Source organism: Bombus terrestris, chromosome 7, assembly GCF_910591885.1.
Source record: "Bombus terrestris chromosome 7, iyBomTerr1.2, whole genome shotgun sequence".
Lineage (NCBI taxonomy): Eukaryota > Metazoa > Arthropoda > Insecta > Hymenoptera > Apidae > Bombus > Bombus terrestris.
Window position 1 is genome coordinate 7,225,993 of NC_063275.1, and position 13,119 is coordinate 7,239,111.

The 13,119-nt window shown below is 35.6% G+C and overlaps 1 long non-coding RNA gene across 1 annotated transcript; it reads right to left on the minus strand.

Moving 5' to 3' along the window:
• Positions 1–11,110: 11,110 nt before the first annotated feature.
• LOC125385511 lies at positions 11,111–13,119 on the minus strand. Its single transcript, XR_007224899.1, has 3 exons — positions 12,702–13,119; positions 12,046–12,117; positions 11,111–11,955 (listed from the first exon to the last, which is right to left on the minus strand). It is a non-coding gene; the product is annotated as an uncharacterized LOC125385511 (long non-coding RNA).

Sequence of the window (13,119 nt, forward strand, 5' to 3'; positions counted from 1 at the left end):
ATATTTGTTTATATTTGTGTGCACATATTCGTATTGTATTGCCAATAAATTACGAAAACAATATTTGATTCAGTTCGAATAAAATTGTAACGGTTGTCAGATTCAAAATTTTTATTAATTTAATTCTGCCTAACACTAAGGAAACAATTTTGATACTAGTCTATTATTAAAATAAAATGTGCATGGTAAATTAACTCGAATATCGTACATTTCACAACGATATTATCCACGGAAAGAGTTTGTTTGTAATTTTTATAACAGAAGATCTTTATTCCATACATAAAAAGAAATAAAGGAATTAATTATAAAGAATGGGACAATCCTAAAAGCTGGTATAAAAATGTGATTTAAATAATAATCACAAATATGAAAAAATGTTCCATAATTTGGGATACTAGAATATCAAATTAATAAAGAATTCATGAAACTATATAGTAAAAATAAATTTTATCTTTTTTGTATGTAGAGTATGCCAAGTTAAAAAAGACAAACTTCATCAATATGTTCTATGTTTAGAAATGAGAAGAGACCTTATATAAACTTAGGCCCATAAACACTTCATAAAAAAAACTATAATAAAGATACGAAACCTAAAGTCAATAAACGAATATTATTATGTAAAATAGATTGATCAAAGAACATACATTGTTTGGTTTGCGAAATCGCTATATTTTACACTCCACTTTCATTTGTAGGGAACAGTAAAAATGATTCTATCGTGTTTGTATTATAGCAGAGAAATTTTAAAATTCAGGATACTGTCCAATTCCATATTATTCCATCTTATTTAATCAATTCCATATTATTAAAGCTCACTTTTTATTAATTTGAGATTAAATACATGTTTATTACTCTCTTGAATATTTTAAAGATATTGATTGTCACAATATTAGTTACGATTCTGTTTTTTCAAGATTTCAGAGATGTATTATTTAATTTTAAGATGTTCAGATCTTTCAATCTAGTTCAATCTTAAAGCACTAGGAATTTTCTCTCACAAACCTACAGTAGTCACAAAAAATATTAACATGCCATTGTATTTATTATAACATTTAGATACCATTTAGTTAAATTCAAGTATATTAAATTTCGTATCATTTAATAGCACTTTCATAAACTGCAAAAATTTGATACTATGAAATAAAATATAGAATCTGATAAAGAAAAAGTCGTTTCGTTGAAAAATGAGAGTACGTGACAATATATTTTGCAGTCACTGCATAGAATTTGGTTTTAGAAAACTCAATTTTTCACTGATTCTTTTTATCATCTATGATCTTTCATTCAAATAAAAGAAATTCACGTTCAGACAAGTAAATTCAACCTTAACAGGACTTCATTTGATCGGTCACTAACTAAAATTTCGTTGAAGTAAGTGGAGTTACACTATATGGTGAATGTATATACTGAATTTACAAGGATTGGTATTTTCTAAACTCAGTGAAACAACCGGTATGGAAGTGTACTTGCCTCGATCAATCAAAGCGACATTATCTCAAACATGATGCCATTTATTTGACGAACGTGTGCATGTTGCCATGATCTGTTTACACTTTCAGTAATGTCCGGTGAAATATGCACGATCTATTAACCCTGCATAAACACCGTGGACAACTGTTATGTGTATAGAAAAAAATAAATATGCGGATTGTTGTTACGCTCTAATTCCTCTAGAATTATCTCGTAAATCATGCTTTATGACCAATGAGCGTGTTTCGTTCTTCCCTATTTAGTCTGATCAAATTAGCTTTTTACGCAACATTAAACGGAATCTGAAATTTTCTTGCGTGAACTCATAGAAATCATGTTTTGAAACAAATCCTACATGTTTGCTATTCAAGATTTCCTTCGCGGATTTTGTAAACAATTTCCCAAGTTATTTGAAACAGGTTTTTTCATATAACAACGAACCTAATAATCGAATCGCAAAAAATTTAGAATAAAAATTATAGATGTTAAAAATATTTATCAAATGATGCATCATACAATAAGATTGGTTAATTCACTAGGCTGGAAATGATCAAAAAGCATCTAAAATCACACTATTTTCAATTCTCAATTATTCATGTAAAATTTAGTATATAAAGTTGAAACTTTGTAAAAATGTAGTTTTTGTCATTCTTAAAAAGTGTCGAAAACTTCATCTCCGAATATTTATTAGTTTTTGCAGAAAAAGCTACTTAACAACTAAAAAGACGTTTCCGTAAAACATAATTTCTGCAATTTTCAGTAATCGTATAGCATTGATGTCGGGTATTTCTTCTATTCTTATTATTATTTTATTATTTGCGTAGAACGCAAAACTAATTGATTTTGTAATTGTAGTTTTAAAAAATGACATCAAAAATTATACATGATTTAATCTTTTATAGGTCCACTAATACTGATAAAACATGTTTATAATAGAAAAAATATAAGTAAATAGATAGATAAGATCATGAATAAAATAGATACAAGTGCATAAGAATATAACATTTATCATTAATATATATATTAAAAATGTAAAAATTATTGGGATTGAATAATACAGACAGGAATAAGTGCATAATTACAATAACAATTCTTAAAAGTCTTTAGTTATTTAATAATACTACAACAATTATGTTTTTCATATATGTTCGTTATAATTTTTATTCATAATTTAATAATTTATAATTATAATAATTTATTATTATTAATATATATTAATAATTATAATAATTCATAATTATAATAATTTAATAATAATTATAATTTAATAATTTAATTCATGTTCGTTATAATTTTTATATAGAGGCAATGGTTATGATTAATAATAAATTAATGACGAAAGTAAAATATTGAATGTAAACAAAGGAAAATTTCTTTTCTGGAATTAATTCATTTTTAAATTATGCTAGATTCGAGAGATTCATCAAATGTTTGAGACCCTAGGCTCAAAAGGATGTAGCAGGTAAGATTATTTGTGTCAAGAAGGGAAAACTGACGAAGATTATTTTTCAGTCCAAAAAGCTATTAGATTTATTTTAAGTGGATTGTAATATGTAAACTGAACGTGTTTACTATGAAATGTTTCTGACTTTCTAGTTTGAAAGTGAATTTGAGTAAGTACGTATGTCTGAATAAATAGTAACAAATCGTCCGAGAAAAATATTTGATGACATTTCGGACGAGACATGTTGATGGAAATAAGACGCGCCGGGAAGGTTATCTAAATATTTCCGAATTCGTAAGGGCTATATAATATGAGTAGTAATTCTCCTTCTGCAAGTGATCACTTCCGCATTATAGGCGTGGGGGTGTACAATGCGACCCGTGAGCGGGATGTACGAGAACTTCACGGGTGTTACCCATCGATCGTTGTAAGCAATAAAACATTATGAAGTGTTGTGATTCGACGAATACATACTGGAATAGAAAGCTAAAAACAAGAAAAGTCCTATGTCCTTGACCATTACAGGCAACTGTTAATTTCTTAAGCGATAGAATAAGTGTTCAATGACTTCATAAAATTATTGTTGCTAAGAGAGTCAAAATTTCGTGGACTTCTAGATATAAACGTATAAAAGTATAAAAATATAAATGTATAGTAATAATAATATAAACACGTAAAGATATAAGTGGATAAGGAGATAAAAACATCTAGAACATAAAAAGAATCTAGAACATGAACGTAAGAAAAAATTCTGTCTTAGTGTATAAAATTTCGGTGTATATCGGACAACCTAATACAATATAACGCGAAGAGTATTAGTGCGGTATAATGCATGTGAATTTGTAAATATCTACATGAACTCTCCTATAGCTATATCAAACAACGTCTCATTTCGACTGTTAGTTATTAAAATAATGAACGTCAATCCATTTTGAATGCGCCAGATCAATTCTTAGGGATCCTCGTATGGATTTCTGCGATTGGGTCATATCTCGCGGACATCCCTCGGTTTTATTAATTATTTACTGGCCCATTTTTTAATTAGTATGATTTATGATATAACTTTTTTGTTACCATTTATTTCAACTATATTTCCGTATACCTTTTAGTTCTTAATCTTGAAAATTAAGACTGTAGTGACCTTTCCTAGAAAAAAGTTATCTCGTCTCCCAATTGGTGTGAAAGAAGACAGTTTTTAAAATTCATGGAAAAATATTAGCTTCATTATGATCCATGTGTAAATTCAAAACGATCAAAATTGCAGAAGTTATTCCTTTTATCTATGACAAAAAATGATACATAGTATCTGGCGTCATTTTTGAATAATTAAAAATTACAAAATCGATTAGTTTCGAGTCGTATATGATAGTGCAACTATTCAATAATAGAAAAAACACTCGACAGAGAATATACAACTTTCAAAAATTATAGAAATTAAGTTCTACAGGAACGTCTTTTAGTTGCTAAATAGCTTCTTGTAAAAACTAACAACTATTTGAAGATGAAATTTTGTACACTTTTTCAGAATAACAAAAGCTACATTTTCACAAAGTTTCAATTTTATATAATCAATTTTACGTGCATAATTGACAATTGAAAATAGTATCGATTTTTGATGGCTCCTAATTTATTTACGGCTCAAGAAATTAATTATTCTTAACGTGTGACATCTTATTCAATAGATGTTTCATATCTACTATTTTTATTGGAAATTTTTTGCGATTCGATTATTAAATTCATTATATGCAAAAAATCTGTTTCCGACAAATTTGGAGAGCGTTTGCAAAGCCCGTGCAAGAAATCCTAAGTAACAAAGATATAAGATTTCCGAACACGACTTTTATAAGTTCACGTAAGAACATTTCAAATACCATTTAATGTTGAATTTGACTTTTTCTTGGGCTAATTTGACTAGACTAATTTGGTACAGACTGCAATAGGAACAGTGGGCCCATAATCGTTGATATGATATGTGTATACTTCGGGAATGATTAAAATGATGAATTTTATCTGTTTTATATGCATTATTTCTCCGAATGAAGATCATAAGATAATTCGATAAATTTTCACTTATTACAGAGAAATAGTTTTAAAACACAGTACGTTATCAACTAATCTCATATTACCAAAAATGACTTTATATTTGGTTTTGAAGCTAGGCATGTATCTTTTAATTTTCTTAAAGATTTAAAAAATATTGCTCATTATAACATAGCAATATTGTAAAGAATAAAATATTAGAAATGTTATAGTGTTACTCGTTACCGTCAATTCAAGAGGTCAGCAAAGGTATTTTATAGCGCTACAATTACAATTTATTAGCAGGTGCACAGACGAGCTTGAAAAGAACTCAAGGAGACCTTGGGTTATCATTTTCGAGGAGGCACCTGATGCGCGATCACGGGGCTTCCAAGATGAAGTCACTTGCGGATTCAAAAAAGCCAAATAGTTGGTTTGCTAATCACAGCAACATTTACAACATTACCCCTCGAGTCCCTTGTTCACGTTTCGGCCTATCTGTTAAACCCAGAAGATCTAGCGGCGCTCGTAGTTCGTCCTTCGTAGGATTTGGTCATTACGTCGGATGATATGCCGTTGGACGAGACGTGTTTCAAAACCGCTTGATCTGATCTGATGACTCCACGTACAAGATAGTGATAAATATCGATGTGCTTCGTCCGTGCATGGAACACGAGGTTGCACCCTTGCACGTTGGAGTTATCGTTGCACAGTTTAACAGATTGTCATTCAAGTCACGCCGCAATTCACCTCGGATCAGTCTTACCTCGATCTTCAGGGATGTCGATACCAAATTTCAGTATTGCATTCCAAACTGTTGGAAAACATCCTTAATATATGTTCTCCCATGTCCGTTCATGAAAATTCTCTTATTATTTCTGGTGAAGTTTATTTCGAGACATAGCTTTATCTCCTCAAGGTCACTTATTTTGAAGAAATTTACTAGCCTCTGCCGAGCAGCTGCATTAGATTCGTGCCACATAATCAAGATGTCATTCATATAGATGACGATGACTATTAGCTGCTTCACTTGGCCTTTCTGATAAACGCAGTGTGACGATCCTAGGTTACGACCCTATTTCACCCTATTCAGAACGTAGAAGGCCTTTTTCATGCGGCAGACCATGTTGTGGCTGTAATCTCGTCCAGCATGATCCCTAGCAATAATTGTACTTTGCCCTTCGTTATGTTCGACGATGTATTGGAGGACTTCCTTCATCCGATCTGGTACCTCTATGTAGACCTCCTCATCGAGCTTGCCATTGAAATACTCTGTCGCTTGTTCACATAGCCGGATTCGCAGCGAATGCGATAGTTCATCTTATAGAGTTCAGACGCGCAACCAGAGCGTAAGTCTTGTGGAAGTCCTTTCTGCGCTGAGATTTCTCCAATGCTGCGAATATTCCTTAGCAACGACTTGTGGTACATTTGCTATAGAACACGAAACGACTCCTGATGACTGTCCTCTTTATGGTTCTAGCGACCATGTCCTATGTTTCTTTAATGAGAGTTGTATTTTCGAGCTATCGCGGGGAGACATGGTCGCGAGAATACGCGTCAACGGGAGTCGTAAATTCCCGTTACGATTATTCTCGCGACCGCGTCTCCCCGTGATAGCTCGAAAATACATGGTCCTTCGAGCCGGATTACGTGCCATTAAAAAAGTGCACTGACCAGTGGCTATACAGTGTCACGTGAAATCCACATTCCAACACCTTAGTCAACTGACCAAAGGAACACCTCCTTCGTTCAGCATCTACACGAGCCCACGCCGCACTGTAGCAAGTAACAACCGATTCCCAGATCAACGTCCATTTGATTAAGGTAAGATCGTTCCTACTATTAAAATCAAATATGGCTCACGCTGAATCGATCAGCACATTGCGGCGGAGACGAAACGCCTTAGTCAGCCGATTTGCAAACATGAAGCGTCAACTCAACGAATATGAAGAGTCTGGACGCATAAATAAAAACTTTTTGACATCTTGCCGCAAATCGTTCGACGAGAACTGGGGGAAGATAAGCGCGATTCAAGACGAGTTAGAAGTGTTAGATGAGGGGGAAATTGCTCGTACAGCCTCTTTATCGCAAGAGCATCAGGAGATTGACATACGGCTCCTAGATCTCTTTGACTAAATACCAGCAACAACCCCCTCGACAACAAAAACACGCGATTCATGCGTGAAACCAGAGCCGACACCAATCACTTTACCAGAGATCCGCTTGCCTCAGTTCGACGGTGCCCTCGAGAATTGGACCTATTTCTATGACACGTTCTCATCCACAGTGGACCGCAATGAAAATTTAACAAAGGTCCAAAAATTCCAACACGAGTCGACGCATCAATTCGAAACTGTCCAACTCGAGATAGAATTATTAGACTCGGAAGAACAAACGCGCGATCTCGAAATCAAAGAGCAGTATGAGGATATATACGATCGGCTAAGACGTAACCAACGTATCGCACGACAAGCTCCGTCACCGAGACCGACAAACAGTGAATCAGCCGCCGGTATCAAATCGCCACGAAATGCCTTGAATCAGCCAACCCCTCACGATCCCCTGGACCGGAAGGAACTGAATCCCATCCAGGACAACAAGGATCAAACTCTGCCGACGGAAACCATCGCATCCACTCAAACGGCGATCCCGTCGCATAACACGCGGAGCTCATCGCGTGACACTCATAACGTGTCACCCACACGCGATTTGACGACAACCACGTTCCCATCGTCAGCATTGCAACCATCTGATTAAACTCCACAAAACGTCTCGAATCACTCGAACGCTCCAGATCTGCAAGACCGGAAGGAACTGAATCACGTCCAGGACAAAAACGGTTATACTCCGCCGACGGAGAACACCACTTTACATGTTACATCTGACATGGACATCATATCGGAGAGTCTTTCTCCGGGACTTAACGTGAAGAATTCTCCATCGCCATGGCCGCGAGTAGCCACGCGAGTGACCCAAATCGAGATAATCTCCACGTTATTACCACTATGACTAATCATTTAATTGTCGGTAGTTTCCAGAACGCGCCAGCTGATCTCAACACTTGTCCACTAAGCCCACAGATCATTACGTCGGGCAAATCTCTGATTTTGTCTTTTGCGGATTGTTGAACCACGCCGGTACAACCATCAGGCATCAGCGAGAAGGCGCAATCCAGATGGATCAACAGGGGCAGCCTTCTCCCTCAATCAACCTCCTTCACGCTTCCACAGCCGAAACGAGAACGAGGATGTCCAAATGACATGCAATACTTTCACGGGTCTGATGTTGCGGAAATACCATACAAGGAAGGCGAAACCTTCTCAAAGTCTTACCACTAAACAATCTACAACACGTGGGACAAGATAACTCAATTCGGGCAGATCATCGGGGGAAGCTCAGTCCCCCAATCAAACACAAAACCCTGCGACGTGTTTGAACCTATACCATGCAACACCGGAGTTTCATTCAACGATACCTCTTGGGGCGAACTATTCAAAGGCACCTCGTGCGCCGAGGTGTTCCACGATACTTCATGGGCCAAGCTGTTTCACGACACTTGCTGGATCGTGAACTTCAACGAGCCCTCCACGCACTGGGAACCAGATTCCAGAACAGACAAATACCCTCAGCGCACCCGCCTTTCGGCCGTATCATCGAATCCACCCTAGCGACGACGGCCTCATTAAGACGAACCAGATACCACCCACATACAGAATTTTGATCGGTGCCCTCTCAACGGGGGAGAATGTTACGTCGCATGAAAAGGTCCGCGCGACGTCATTCATTGTCTGACCGTTGAGGCCCAAGCATCATTATAGAAACCCTCAATAAACCTAAGGCCCCACCATAAACCGAGTCTTATTAGTTGGCAGGAAGCTTTAATCCTGCAAGTATTTTTGGTTCATTACTGGTACTTAAAAGGTCCTTCGGTCTATTATACATTCTGCCAAATTACGGAGAAAGGAAGTAGTTACCTAATGGGAAAAATGAAATAATTGCCTAACTGAAAGCTGGTTTTTCCCATAAATAATGTCGCCCATGAATCACGTTGGTAAGAGGCTTCTTCCTCCCATCTTCCTTCCCAACATCGGACATAACCAATCGACATCGCGGATGATTGCCCTCACTTTCCTAACTAAAAAGCAACAAATAAGCGTAATCAACAAATCCGCGTTCTTTGTTCAAAGGGCACATCCATACCGAGCTTTCCTCCGTAATCACAGCAAACCGAGCTTCAGAGTCCCTATAGCTCTCACAGTTCCTACATCTCTCAGAGTTCCTTCGGCTCTCACAATACCTACATGTCCGAGAGTTCCTTCGGCTCTCACGGTGCCTAGAGTTCCTACAGTTCCCTCATCTCTCATACTGTTCCTATTGCTCCGACTGCCTCTACTCCTACTGCTTCTATGCTGTCAGGAGAGTCACTATATTGGTTCTCATAACCAATGAACAGTCAAGGTCAACATATATACGGATTCTCTCATCTAAGAATAATCCTTCTCTTCGTTACCTGTATCTTAATTAATGGCGTTACTACTTTGTGTGATTATATAAAGTGTTGGAAATACGTAATTTATAATTCTGTGAATCCACAGTGTTATACTAACTGAATCATCCCTATTATCCTAACCGAAATCAGGGGATCGAACTATTCGTGGTGTCGATTATTATAATCGAAACGGGAATTTACGACTCCCGTTGACGCGTATTCTCGCGACCGCGTCTCCCCGCGATAGCTCGAAAATACAAGAGTACATCTTTTGAAACTTTACGGCACTCAACGTTTGGCGATTCGCAAAGAATTGTGTTACAGAATAAAGATTATTCTCTCACGTCGCGGTAAGCACAACACTACCATCTCGGTTAATGACCTCAGACCTTTCCCGGGTAGAAGGGCATTGCGTTTTTTGTTGGTAATCCTACTTATCGAAATAAGATTCAGTCGAAAATCGGAAAATATTGATTGTCCGGGAGATGAAACTCTTATCTATTTTCATCAACATTCGTGATGGCCGACACGATGCCTCTTCCCATTATTTTTGCATGGGCACTGTTAAAAAGATTCAATACTCTCAGGATGTAATCCGTGATCAGGCCTTGAAACAATTTGACGTTATTGCACATGTGCAATGTACACCCATTGTCAGAACACCAAACGTTACTTTTCACATTATCATTGTAATACGAAACATTGTTTACCAACACGTCCGAAAATGCAAATAAACTTAAATTATCGGTGTCACTGGCGAACAGTCATTTCTGGTTTCTTACTCCTTGACAATCCTTCACAAGATGTCCGAAAATACCGCAACTGAAACACTTCACATTAAAATCATTTTTCGCGATATCAATTTTTCCAGGTCCGATCCTCTTTTTCCGCGACAATTCTTGCGATGATGTGCTTTTCTACGTTTCTATTTTGCTATCATCATCACATTTTATTCCACGTTTAAGTTCATTTCGCTCTACGTATCGAATTCTTCCACAATTTTAATTTGCAACGTTTCAAGAGATGACAATGCGTCATGGACAGACATGGCACAATGAAAGCTTTCAAAGCTGTAGGATACGCTACGCAACCGCATGATCACCACGATCGTACACACGCGTCTGTTTTTAATGTTGGGAGTTCTACTTTACAAATTAGCCACCATAAAACTTTGTGATTGTGAAGTTAAGATTTCGTATTTAACGTCATCCTTGGGTAAAAGCATTGAAAGAAAAGAATAGAAATTAAACACTGAGCTTACTTAATGACAAAACTACTTTTCATAATTGTTCACTATTTATTTACAGTATATACATATGCAGTATTTTATTTGGTACAGCAAAATGCTGTTTAGATGAATATTAATTTTGGATCATTATTAAACATATATTTCTATTTTCAACAGAAAAGTTTAATGATATTACAATTTCCAAATCAAATATGTACACATGTATTTAATACTTTTATATTTCACGCGTATATTGGAAAGCAACTTTATTTTTAGTTTTTCTATTCATTAGAAAATTGTTTAATTATTAATACTCTCTATGATATATGTAAATAATATCATGTCCAGAATATTATTCACAACTGAAACTTTTCAATATTATTAAATTTTTTATTGAAAAATCAAAGTTATAATATAATTTTAAAGTTTACAAAGGTTTTTAATAAAAATGAAAAAAGTATTTATATTATATGATATTTATTAGACATTAGTTAGGCACAAAATAATAATAATATAATCATAATAATCATATATCTAAGACGAAATATTGTCTCTATTATTATTATTGTGGTACTGTTTTTTGCTTTCATCTCTTTTCCTACTCGGCCCGTGAGTCGAATACGCGACCGCATTAAGGAGAGAGAGAAAAAGACAGAGACAACCGAGTCGGGGCTATTTTTACACGATGACGTCATACAATGAATTCTAACTTTTCGACTAAAGCGGTTTACTGGGGACTAATCGAGCAACAGTGTCCGATCATTAAAAGCCTTACCATCACCGTGGGAATTTCCAGACTTGTATATACGACAATGCCACCAATAGTATCTTGATTGATCTTGATTTTCAGTTGCGCTAACTTATCCATCACGTCGAAGAAACGTCGAAAACGTTCGCCACACACCATAACCATTTTGCATTTTCAACAACTCCAGATGATTCAAAAGCACGACCTTTCACATTGGCCCTTTTTACTGATGGATGTTCTTTAATTTTAATCAAATCTCTCTTACAGTCTCATATCTCTTTATCTGCTTAATTTCCAACGGACTAATAATGAGCACAAAATTCAAATATGCTCTCAAATCGTTCTCGATTTATCTTGCCACACCTTGCACCGATGCTGCACTACCCTGCATAAATTCCCGCTTGGAAATCCTGCCGCTCACGTACCAAGGAGCTGCCGCTCCATTCATCCGTCTTTGTTAAAACCGCACGCATTTAAAATTCCACGTGTTATACTTTTCTTTATCGAGAACTTCGAACCTCATTCCCATTCATTTCTGCGACGCAACGAGGAACTTCCTGATTCAAGGATTGCATTTATAATTAAAAAAAATTGTAACTTGCATTAGATAACACGCGTTTTAGAAATTTTTTATTTTTTGAGATTACCATGTGCCTCGGCCAATAACCTATTCGACACGACGTGCGTGGCCGCAATAAACAGACTGAACAAGCCCATACCTATTAACAAAAAACTAACGGTTTAGTCGCCAATCACAGAGATTTCTAACATTTATTCCTCTAGTAGCCGAATTTATCATTCTTCCTTAGTGTTTATTATTTTTTTTACTAATTCTGTAATTCAGTCTTCTCTATTCTCTAGTCCAGACATTCTATAAAAAGCTCGTTATTTTAATTTGATAACTTAAATTTGTAATATATTGGATTATTATCGTAAATTTTAAATTCATTTTTCTTCGATTTTTTCGAATACACGGGTAATAAATCAGCATAGATTTCTTTTTTGGTTACTTACATACAATATTGTAAAAATATACATATACATAACATATTTGTAATACGGTTGATAGATAACAAAAATAAAAGACCCAGTGATTTGAAATTTATTAAAATACAAAATTTGTTAACTAATTATGTACTGTTACCTGAGCATTATAAGATAAACCGAAGAAGAATATATATTTTCAAGTTGCAAGAATATTGGGACATATCAATTTACATTATCAAACTAAGGTAACGAGTTCTTTTACAGAAGTATGATCATTCCTGGAATGAATTGTATCGTAGAATTAATAAAAAAGTACCTCGCAGTAGCAAAGAAAATATCTCCTGTCTTCCACTGTCAATAATACATTGACGTTTAACCTACACATAACAAATTTTTAACAGTTTTTCCTGTCTTATATATGTAAAACCAAAAAATCGAAACAAACCAAAAATATAAACTTTGTTTCCATAGATTTCAAGTAGATTAAGGGGCACTGTTTAAGAACAAGAAACGTTAAACCGTTCTATCCTTAGAAGGTTTCGGCAGTAAGAACCTTATCACAGTTTTTGCCTCGTTTCTTATGGCCCGATCGTTTCGTTTGTTTTTCTAACATTTGGAAATCGACAGCTTCGTTCAGCAGTTTCCGACATTGTTGACGCCGGTACCGTGGCCCGATTGGCAAACAACGGCCATAGCTCTTCGACAAATCATCACCTTATTATAGCGAACATCGG